Source organism: Labrus mixtus, chromosome 19, assembly GCF_963584025.1.
Source record: "Labrus mixtus chromosome 19, fLabMix1.1, whole genome shotgun sequence".
In the NCBI taxonomy this organism is placed as follows: Eukaryota; Metazoa; Chordata; class Actinopteri; order Labriformes; family Labridae; genus Labrus; species Labrus mixtus.
The window spans coordinates 24,418,657-24,428,540 of record NC_083630.1 but is presented as its reverse complement, the minus strand read 5'-3'; positions in this window follow the sequence as shown (position 1 = coordinate 24,428,540).

The following is a 9,884-nucleotide window of genomic DNA, read 5'->3' as shown; positions in this document are numbered from 1 at the left end:
CAAGGAACTGGACCCAAGTGCAGAATGAAAAAATAAAAATATTTATTTAAACAAAAACTTACTATCTTGAAAAGTCAAAAAGTAATAAAAGTAGCCACAAGTAATCACTGGGAGACTGACAACTAACATCCCACATCTGCCATAACTACAAACAAACAACATACAACAAACAATGAACTGACACAGAGGGCAAGAAACACAGAGACTAAATAGACACTGGGGTAATCAGACACAGGTGAGACTAATGACACAGGTGAAGACAATGAGGGCGATCACACTGGAGGGAAACACACAGAGGCAGGACTAAAGACAAGAAACACTGGAGACTAGAACTACAACATAAATCAAGAAACACGAAGATACACAGAGAACTCAAGAATGTAACATAACCAATAGAACAAAGAAAGACAAAGATAAAAAACTACAAAATAAAACAGGAAACACTAAAGACTAAACTATGAAACATTAAGACAAAAACACACAAAGGGAAACAAGCAACACCAGGATGGACAGGAGAAATTAAAACATGGTAACCTAAACGCTGAAATACAAAACTAAAGAAGAAGAAATCATGACAAGCACTTTGTAAACCTGTGTTTTTAAAAGGTGCTATATAAATAAAGTTATTATTATTTCCTATCTCCATGGTTAGATTGGACGCAACCATCTATTGTCAGAGCAAACGTCAAAATATGTTTTCTTTTAATTGAGTCAAACTGACCCTCTAATGACTCGTCCGTTCCTTCTCATGCCTCCCCTATTGTCCAGAAAGCAGGAAGATGGAGAATAAAAAAACACAATAAAAATTCCTAAAATTTCCCAAACATCAATGAGAAAGGACAGACCCTGCGGTAACCCCTGTGAGGAATGTCACACCAGTGTTTGACGCTGTGGAGAGATGGCGGGAGAGCAGGCGGACCACCCACCCAAAGATGCCAGCCGTCCCTCTGCGGTCCTGAGCAACAGCTTGTTTCTATTTAAACACGAGTGCAACATGGGAAACCTGTGAGACTGTAACGGTGCCAAGAAGGGGCCTCACTCTGCATTGAAAACATGTCAATGGATCGCTTCTAATCGCTTGTTATTCTTGACAAGGAAACACATCATCCACATCTCTCGAAATATATATACATGAGACTTCAACTCGGGGGGGGGGGTTTGCATTGTTAGCTCACTGAGTGGAGGTCCAGAGTTCATGTTGTCAGGTGCCTGCATATCTTTTAGTCCATTCCCTACGACTTTAGGCCCGATTTGCCCCCTTCAACAGTCGGGGGAGGGGAGGCGGCGATGGTCAGATTTGCAAAACCAATTGTTTGTCCAAATAATCCTCAAGTGTTTTGGTGTCACTACGATTATTTTACTGCTTCAGAGCCTCCCCAAATCTGGACTTAAATTTTAAACATGTTTAATGTTAATGAATCCTCCGACAGAATACCTGCAGCTACCAATGAGAGCGTCGCCACCAACCGGATCTTGCACGCTCTGACAACTCCCGGTCAGCTCGTCTTCTCAGTCAGGATTTCATCCCTTTTGTTTGTCTTGTTTTCTGTTTTTCGCTGCACAACAGAACACACTGCAGGACAAACCAGTCGACGTTGACGAGGTCCATCATCCTCCATATTTGTTTTCCTTCTAAAGTCACAATGGTCACTTAAACTGCGGGTGAGGGGGTCTCCCAGTCTTGTCGAGTTGTCCACTGTGTAAAACTGTCCTCATGTCTGTGGTCTCCAAAGTTTTTAAAATCAGTTAAGATTTAAAAATCGTCTGGTGGGATTGTGTTTTTTTGTCCTTTTTGTTGAAAACTTTGAGTCCAGAAACTGTCCTGCATTAAGAAATACTAAACCCTTCTTTTGTTAGGGAGTGTTGTCCATTTGCAGATGTAAACATTTGAAGTCTAAAAGCATTCCATACACTGCACAGTGCTTCAATAATTAAAGAGACAGATGTCGAATCGTTTTCATTTTGCAAATGCAGCGACTTCCAGAGAACACTGCATCGTATTCTTTGTTTTTATGACCACACTTTGTTTCATTTTGAGATAAGATAAGATGATCTTTCATTGACCCCCACAGGGGAAGTTCAAGTGTTTCATCTGTAATAAAACAAGAGGAAAACATGCAGTTGAATTCAAACACAAATAAAATGTATTTACAACTGTTTATAGTAAGTAGAGGATAAACTATACCCCCATTAATAAAACTAAACATACATGCAGACGTGTTGTGCAGAAAGTGGCTCGTTAAAGTGACTGCTTGTGAGATAAGTGACATATAAAAGCAGAGTTATGTAAACAGCTGTGTGCACAAGAAGTGACAGTGGAGACTCTTTATGTCTGCACTGGAGCTAAATATGTTTTTGTACAGTACAAGGAGCATGCATGTTTAATCATTGTTTGCACAGTATTTGTTTTCAAAGCCTCCTATAAAATCTTAATGTACAGCTTTTACAATGTGCAGCAGTTTATAAAAAAGAGAGCACTGTGGCATACATCAATATTTGTTGATAATGAATCTTCCCCCTCTCATGAGGAGAAAGATAAATGACCTCAAAGCAACATAACTGCCCTGGTTTCTCTAGGGTTAACACGTACTCCATGACAACAAGCTGCAAAACACACAAAGATTTCCTCACATATTGGCTTCGGTTCAGCAGCACATTCTGCACCAGTTAATCTGAGAATGTATTTAAAGCCTAAAACAAACTGGGATTATGTAATTGGAGATAAACAGTGGAGTGACCTTTGGTTGACTACGTCCTTTTGGACACTCAGAGCACCTGGCCGCAAGCTGCCGACTCACCATTTAAGGCTTTTTCTTTTCCCCTGTGGCCTTTTCTTTTACTGACTGCTGTTCCCTCTGCAGGAGCAATCAGCTGTCAGTGCCGTACAGAGAGATAAGAGACTAGATAGAGAGAGCACCGCGACAGGATGAAATAATCACTCAACTTGGAGTTTTTTTTCAGCTGCTTAAACATCCGGTTTCCCAACAGAAAGCTCAGAACGACACGTTGATTTGGCAAATGTTGGGCACTAAGCCAGGGAGTCTGTAAATCAGAAGCTCTTTTGATCAGTTGGGAAATAAAAAAAAGAAGATGTTGCAAAAGGATTAATTAAGTTAGCTAACCAAGTGATGCGTTCCCACCTGAGGCCGTCTGTGCAGCACTTTGTTTGGTCCTAATGTCTGGAAGCTCAGGCACCCTCGCTTTGATCCAAGTGAATAGAGGAGCATCAAATAAAGCAGAGGGGGCTCTCAGGCTGGCTGTGTGTGTGTGTGTGTGTGTGTGTGTGTGTGTGTGTGTGTGTGTCTGATGAATGGGGAGTAAATAATTCAACATACAGTAGCCTGATGGATCTGCCATCCTCTGCATGAATTGCCACACTAACATCTCAATAATCACCGGATATTATAATAAAGGTGTTGTCATGTCACTCTGTGTCAGTGTGCTGAAACAGGACATGATCGAGGACGTGTGAGTGTTCGAGCAGAGACATTCCCCTTCAGTTTTCTTATTTACATGCATACTCATAGGTACAGTTTTCCTCACTGATAAAAAAACTTTAAAGTCATTCAGAAGAATCTCATCTGAAGGCATCTGCAGTGTTAACGTACTCCTCAAAATGTTGCAATAGCAAGCGGGGGAGAACACGAGGGAGTGCAACTTTTACCCTCCATTTTTAAAAGCAGGAATTTGTCCCTGGTAAAAAAAATATCTCCAGTTTTAGTTCCACTGTACACAAGTGGTCCAGCTAAATGTCCCAGTGTGTTTTTTTTTGGGTTCAGCATATCGTCTATGGCCAGCATTGAAAAGACGTTCAAAACGTAAAAGTTAGGCCTAAAGTTTTGACTTCAATTCAAACTATTTTTTGTACCAGATTTCCCAAGGAAATCTTTTTGTGTGGCAAGATTCAAACACAAAGTGAGAGCAAATTACAAGTCTTACCTCACATAGATTGCAGGTGATATGTTTGTATTACTTCACCATGCATCTCAGTCGCCAACAAAAAAGCTAGTAGAGTTGTAATCAATCCCAACGTGCCGGCCTTCAAGACCATCGTGCACCAGTATGGGCAACCAAATACTCCGCTTCTCAGCTAGCAACATGCACAGAGGCGCTGCTTGTCAACATGCAAGGCAGGCAAATGCTTAGGGGCCCCAGACCAGTAGAGGGGCCCCTGAGGGCTCACACACTTAAAGCAAAGCTGCGGCAATAAATGTGCAAATTTTGCATTTTGCACATTTAAAGTTTGTCAAAAAGAAACGGGAAGAAAGAGGAAGAGAGACGCTGGCAGACATAATGGTGATGCACGCTGGTTGGAGCCCCCCCCCCCCCCCCAATTGAGCAATAGCAATAGCAATTTTATTTATAAAGCACATTTCATTACAGATAAGCTCAATGTGCTTTACATTGAGGTTAAAAACAAAATCAAAACACAGAATACAAAAGAAAGAAAGTGTTTCCACAGTCATTAATAATTCATACACACGACAAAGCAAACATCAGTTACCACAAAAGTGATCATACACACACACATACAAAAAAACAAAACAACAACTATTCATATGCTTTGGAGAACAGATAGGTTTTGAGTTTTGTTTTAAATTGATTCTTGCTTTGGGCCCAAAGAGACTCTAGAATCACCACTGAACACAAGGACAACCTTCAATCTGTAGTTGACCGTCACAAATAAATAAATAAATAAATAGAGCATAATTCTCTTTCTTTATTCAGCCATGGTACATTTATGAATCTGAATATTCATATTTATTTGGGGGTGTTTTTGAGAGAGAGAAATCAGAGTGTGGATTGTAGTTTCTCAGGCAGCGAGCACATCTTGTTCCACTTTCCTTGAGTATACATTACAGAGACATGACTAATGCAATTTGTATGGCAGCCTGGTAACACCGCTCAGCCATTTGATGTATTTTACTGATTACAATCAGACTGCTGCTGCTGACTGACCAGGTGTCAGGAGATAAGATCGGGGACATCAGTGGTTGTTAATGACGTGAGGTGAGGCCTCCTGCATCGGAGACTTGTGGTTTCCTTTCCCCGCCGGCGGCCATCTGCAAAGTCACCTAGTAGCAGAGAGAGAGAGAGAGAAAACAAAACAGATCTTTTCCCTCCTCTCCTTCTCTTTTGAAGTTTCCACGGCATCAGCAGAAAAAAAAGGTGGGGGTGGGGAAAAGCCGGGGGTGTGTTCATCGGGAAACCCCACCTTCCGTCTGTGTCACGTTGTTGACTTGTCTGTAATTTCTGAGGGCTTGGTCGGTCTCGTATTTTCCAGTCCATGGTTTTACCCGACGCTAACACACTGACATCATACATTCCTTTTGTGAAAATCACCTCCTGAAGCAGAAATGCTGGTCTGTGTGTGTGTGTGTGTGTGTGTGTGTGTGTGTGTGTGTGTGTTGCTTCACTGTGTACTGGTAACAGGTCCAGCTGTTAGAAGTTCAAACACTCATCCTTCCTCAGATCCGATGATGTAATGTGTGTTTTTTCTTCTTCCCTAATTCTCCTCCACACATGCGAAACCTTCACTTAAACGTTTTCAGATCTCATTACTCAAAATAAAATCTCTGCCTATGACGCATTCATCCAAACATGTTCCAACACACACATTCAACAAAATGTACCTCAGAAATCAGAATCAGAATCAGAAATACTTTATTAATCCCAGGGGGAAATTTGTTTGCTACAGTGGCTCATAACACAAAAAATAAGTTTACAATATAAAATAAAATAAAAATAGTATAACAATATAATAAGCATAAGTACCAAGTGAAAGCAATAATAAAGTAGTATAAGTAATAAACTATGTTCAAGCACATATTTACAAATATGAATATACACTGATGGATTAACAGATATTACACGGTTCATGTATAGATAGAACTTTTGATGTTTAAATATTGTCCAGTTTTCAACAGATTGCACAGTTTTTGGAGGAATATAGTCCAGGTAATATTCCAGGAAAATTGCAGACTCAGTGTCTGAGTCTCATTGAATTCTACCTAATTATTATTCTAATTATTATTCTCAAATATAATAAATTCCCATTCTCTCTTCTGCTTGACTCATTTTAGGATTGATACCACTCTTATGTCTGAATGCTACTTGTGAAGCTAAATTCAGGGGCGGAGCTAATGGGTTGCCAGGGCCAACTTAGAGATTGGACACCCCAGTGCCCACCCCAAAAATCCTGAATATGATTGGCTTTTTGTTGTTTAAGAGATTTAAATATTGCTCCTCTTTTTCAGGTTGAATCATACAAGGTTATATGACATGCACACTAAGGACTCATCGGACATCTCACTGCAGGAGCCGGTGATCTAACCCTCGATCCTTCAGTTGAGAAACGAGCAATAGTCATAAACAGAGTTATAAAGGTGCTGCTGTGAGTTATGCATCAAACAATAAAAAGGATGATGTCATGCTGCTTTTTTAAAGACCTTCCCTCCTGACTTGCCTCTGCTAAAGGAATTGATTAAGTGTCTGTAACTGATTTTCTGGTTTTCAAAGGACATTGTGTTCTGATGCATGCATTGTGATGCTTTGATATCCTCAGCTGAAATATCCAGACTAATGCAAGCAATATCTCAGGTAAGATTTAAGGGATAACACTTGGGGAAAGCCATCCTGTGTGTCTTGTGTGCCAGAGGGAAAGAGGGAAAGAGCCTTAGAATAACAGGCTTAAAGATTAAGGAGGAAATATTTTCTGCTTTCTCTCACTGCTTAGTACAGCTCGCAAGATTTATTTTTATTTCTGCAGGAACGAGGTCCAAAGAAATATTCAATGTGGCTGTAAGTGATGAGTAACAGGGAAGAGATTTTTTGAGAAAGCCAAGTTTTGGTCAATGTTTCCAAATTGTAAGATGATCTTTTTTCTTTTACTGTGAGAAACAGGGAGAGAAAAACAGAATACTTTGACATTGAGGTAGCTTATGGTAGAGCAAAGAAAGCGGGGTCAGGATTTCACATGATTTTAAGGAAAAGCAAAAAGTGTAATTAACAACTTTAATTAAGCATTTTTGTCAGTTATAGTGCTTTTACACTTGCAGAAAACTCCTGATATTTGCAGGAGGAGCTGCAAACAGTCAAAGTTTTCACTCTGACTTTATCTAGAGTTTCATCTTCCACATGCCAGATTTTTTCTGCATAAAGTCCGAGTGAGATGATGTGAGAACGCAGCTCCAGGAGAATTCACCTGGAGCCAATGGGAGGGTGCGATGACATTTATATCCTCTGACTGCTGCACAATGCATCGACTGTCTGCACACGATCGCTGTGCTCGTAATTAAACTGCAGCTTTATGTTTTCTGTTCTCCAGTATGTTCTTCTCCACTGAACTACACAAAGCATTCATATTTCTGGGACCCCCCCCCCCCCAGTTCTCTTGAAGTTATCTAGATATTATCAGGAGTGTATATGTGAAAACGTCTTTATTGTGCATGCTAGCTAAATGTCACGTCTCACTGAGTCACCAAATGTTACAGAACAATCTTTCTTCATGTTATCAGCTGCACCTTTCCATCCCAGCGACACATTGAAGTGTTTGCAATAAAGTAAGTCAATTCTAAAATCATATCTGGAAGTATTGCATACATAGAAAGACAATCTGTGTAATGGTTCAATGCTGGACTTTTCCCCCTTTTTTTCCCCTCAGTGCCTCATAATCCACAGCGGAGTCATGCAGGTTAAAGGGCTTTTGAGTCTTGTTTTTTTTGCACTCTCTTTCACCTTTACACAGTTAAATGTTGAAACAGGACTTGAACATTTCACAGCTCTGAAAACCTGCATGAGCACAGCAATGTTTAAAGCACAATGTGTTAAAATGCTCACATTGAGAATCCACATGTTGCAGCCTTGAAATGAACCGGTCAGAACTCGTCCATCGTCACTTTTAATAACTTTTATTAAAGAAATGCCCCACAGCTTTACACAAGCTTTGTTTTTCAGCCTACACACACCTCTGTGTCTTCTTCACTGAGCCTCTCTTAAAGGGCCAGCGTCTTAATCTTAAAAGGTAGATAATAAAACACACAGTATTTACTGTTTACTCTTAGAAATATAAATTAACTTAAATACTTCTGTAAATTAAATTAGTTTAACTTGACACACTGATATAAAAAAATATGAAAAATAATTTTTAGAGTGTTACACAGACGTGCCAAATCTAAAAAAAAATGATACAGCACACAAAATATGACGGAAGTTTACTTATGATATGTTGATGCCCCCCCCCCCACACACACACACACACACACACCTTGTACTCCCCGCCCTGATTGTGCTCACCTGTGTCTCGCAACCCCTCTTGATTGTCTGTGTATGTATTTCATCCCTGTGTGTCCCGTCCTCTTGTTGCCAGCTCGTTGTGTCGACTTGTTGCAACTTTTTCTCCTCGTGAATCGATGAATTTTTTTTTGTCAAGCTTTGCCTGCCTTCTTGTTTTTGCATTTTGCCTGCCCCTTTTTGGATTTGTTTGCACCACTGACTGCTTAACTGTACCGTGCAGCTGGGCCAGTTTATGTGGTGCAGAGTACCAGGTGGTAATGAAGCAAGAGGAAACCCCAGAGTTAACCCACAAACACTCCTGAGTGGAGGGGGCTAAGGATTGTTTTTAAGGTTGTTTTTTGGGGCTTTTTCTGCCTTTATCATAGAGACAGGACAGTAGAGAGAGGGTACAGGACAAGGAGCCACAGATCAGATTGGATAGTGCCATTTCTTAAAGAGGACATATTCTCCCCCTCATCCACCTTGTCAAACAGTCCCCTCCTCCACCTTTTCAAACAGTTCCCCTCCTCCACCTTTTCAAACAGTCCCCCTCCTCCACCTTTTCAAACAGTCCCCTCCTCCACCTTTTCAAACAGTCCCCTCCTCCACCTTTTCTAACAGTCCCCTCCTCCACCTTTTCTAACAGTCCCCTCCTCCACCTTTTCTAACAGTCCCCTCCTCCACCTTTTCAAACAGTCCCCCTGTGGTCTAAATTAAACATCTGTGCTGTGCTTTGGTCAAAATATAACATGAATCAAGCAGCAGAGGAGGTTTGTGACCCTGTATAAACCAGCTCTCTCAGAACGCTCCGTTTTGGTGTGTGTGTCTCTTTAAATGTAATGAGCCCCGCCCCCTGAGTTTTCCCCGTAGACATCACTCCTCTGTAGAGAGAATAAAGATGGTCGACCTGCTCTAAAGTTTTGTTCTAGTCTGGGGGTGGAGTCCATGGGTGGAGATACCAGGGGAGGGGAGGGGATTTATTTTACCAGAATCCCACTGTGACATCACAAGGAGAGCACATTTTTCTCTGTGTTGTAAGACTTATGCAGACCACAAACAAAGGACTGGATGGTTTATTTCACATGTTGTGGGTCAGTAGACTCTCAGGTTACACAGATATATGTTCAGAAACACTGTGAAAGTGGATTATTCACAATATGTCCCCTCTAAACAAAATTAAGGTTGCATTAAGTGTGTTTTGTCACTCACAGCACATGATGCAAGCTTAGTTTTATTTTACTTTCTTCATCCAGCAGAATGTTGGCAGCAGCATATGTGGGAGTTGAGTTAGTGTCACTCTGCCATGATAATCATAAAGCTAGTTTAAAATAACATACAGCGCTGAAAACCCCCAATTAGAGAGCAGGGCCCTCTTGTCACCATGCACTAAATCTGTCACGCTAATCACAATTGTGTGAATCAGGAACACTTGCCTTCCTTCCCCTCGACAACTGTCTGTCTTTATCATTTGTTCTTTAAAGCAAAAAACATTTTTTTTATATATTTTCTTTTTTTCTATTCGCAGCACCTGCAGCTGCATGTTTGTCATTTTCACTCCAGACTTCAACATATCTGCTTCAGTTCTTTTGTGCATTCAAAGGATTTCAAAA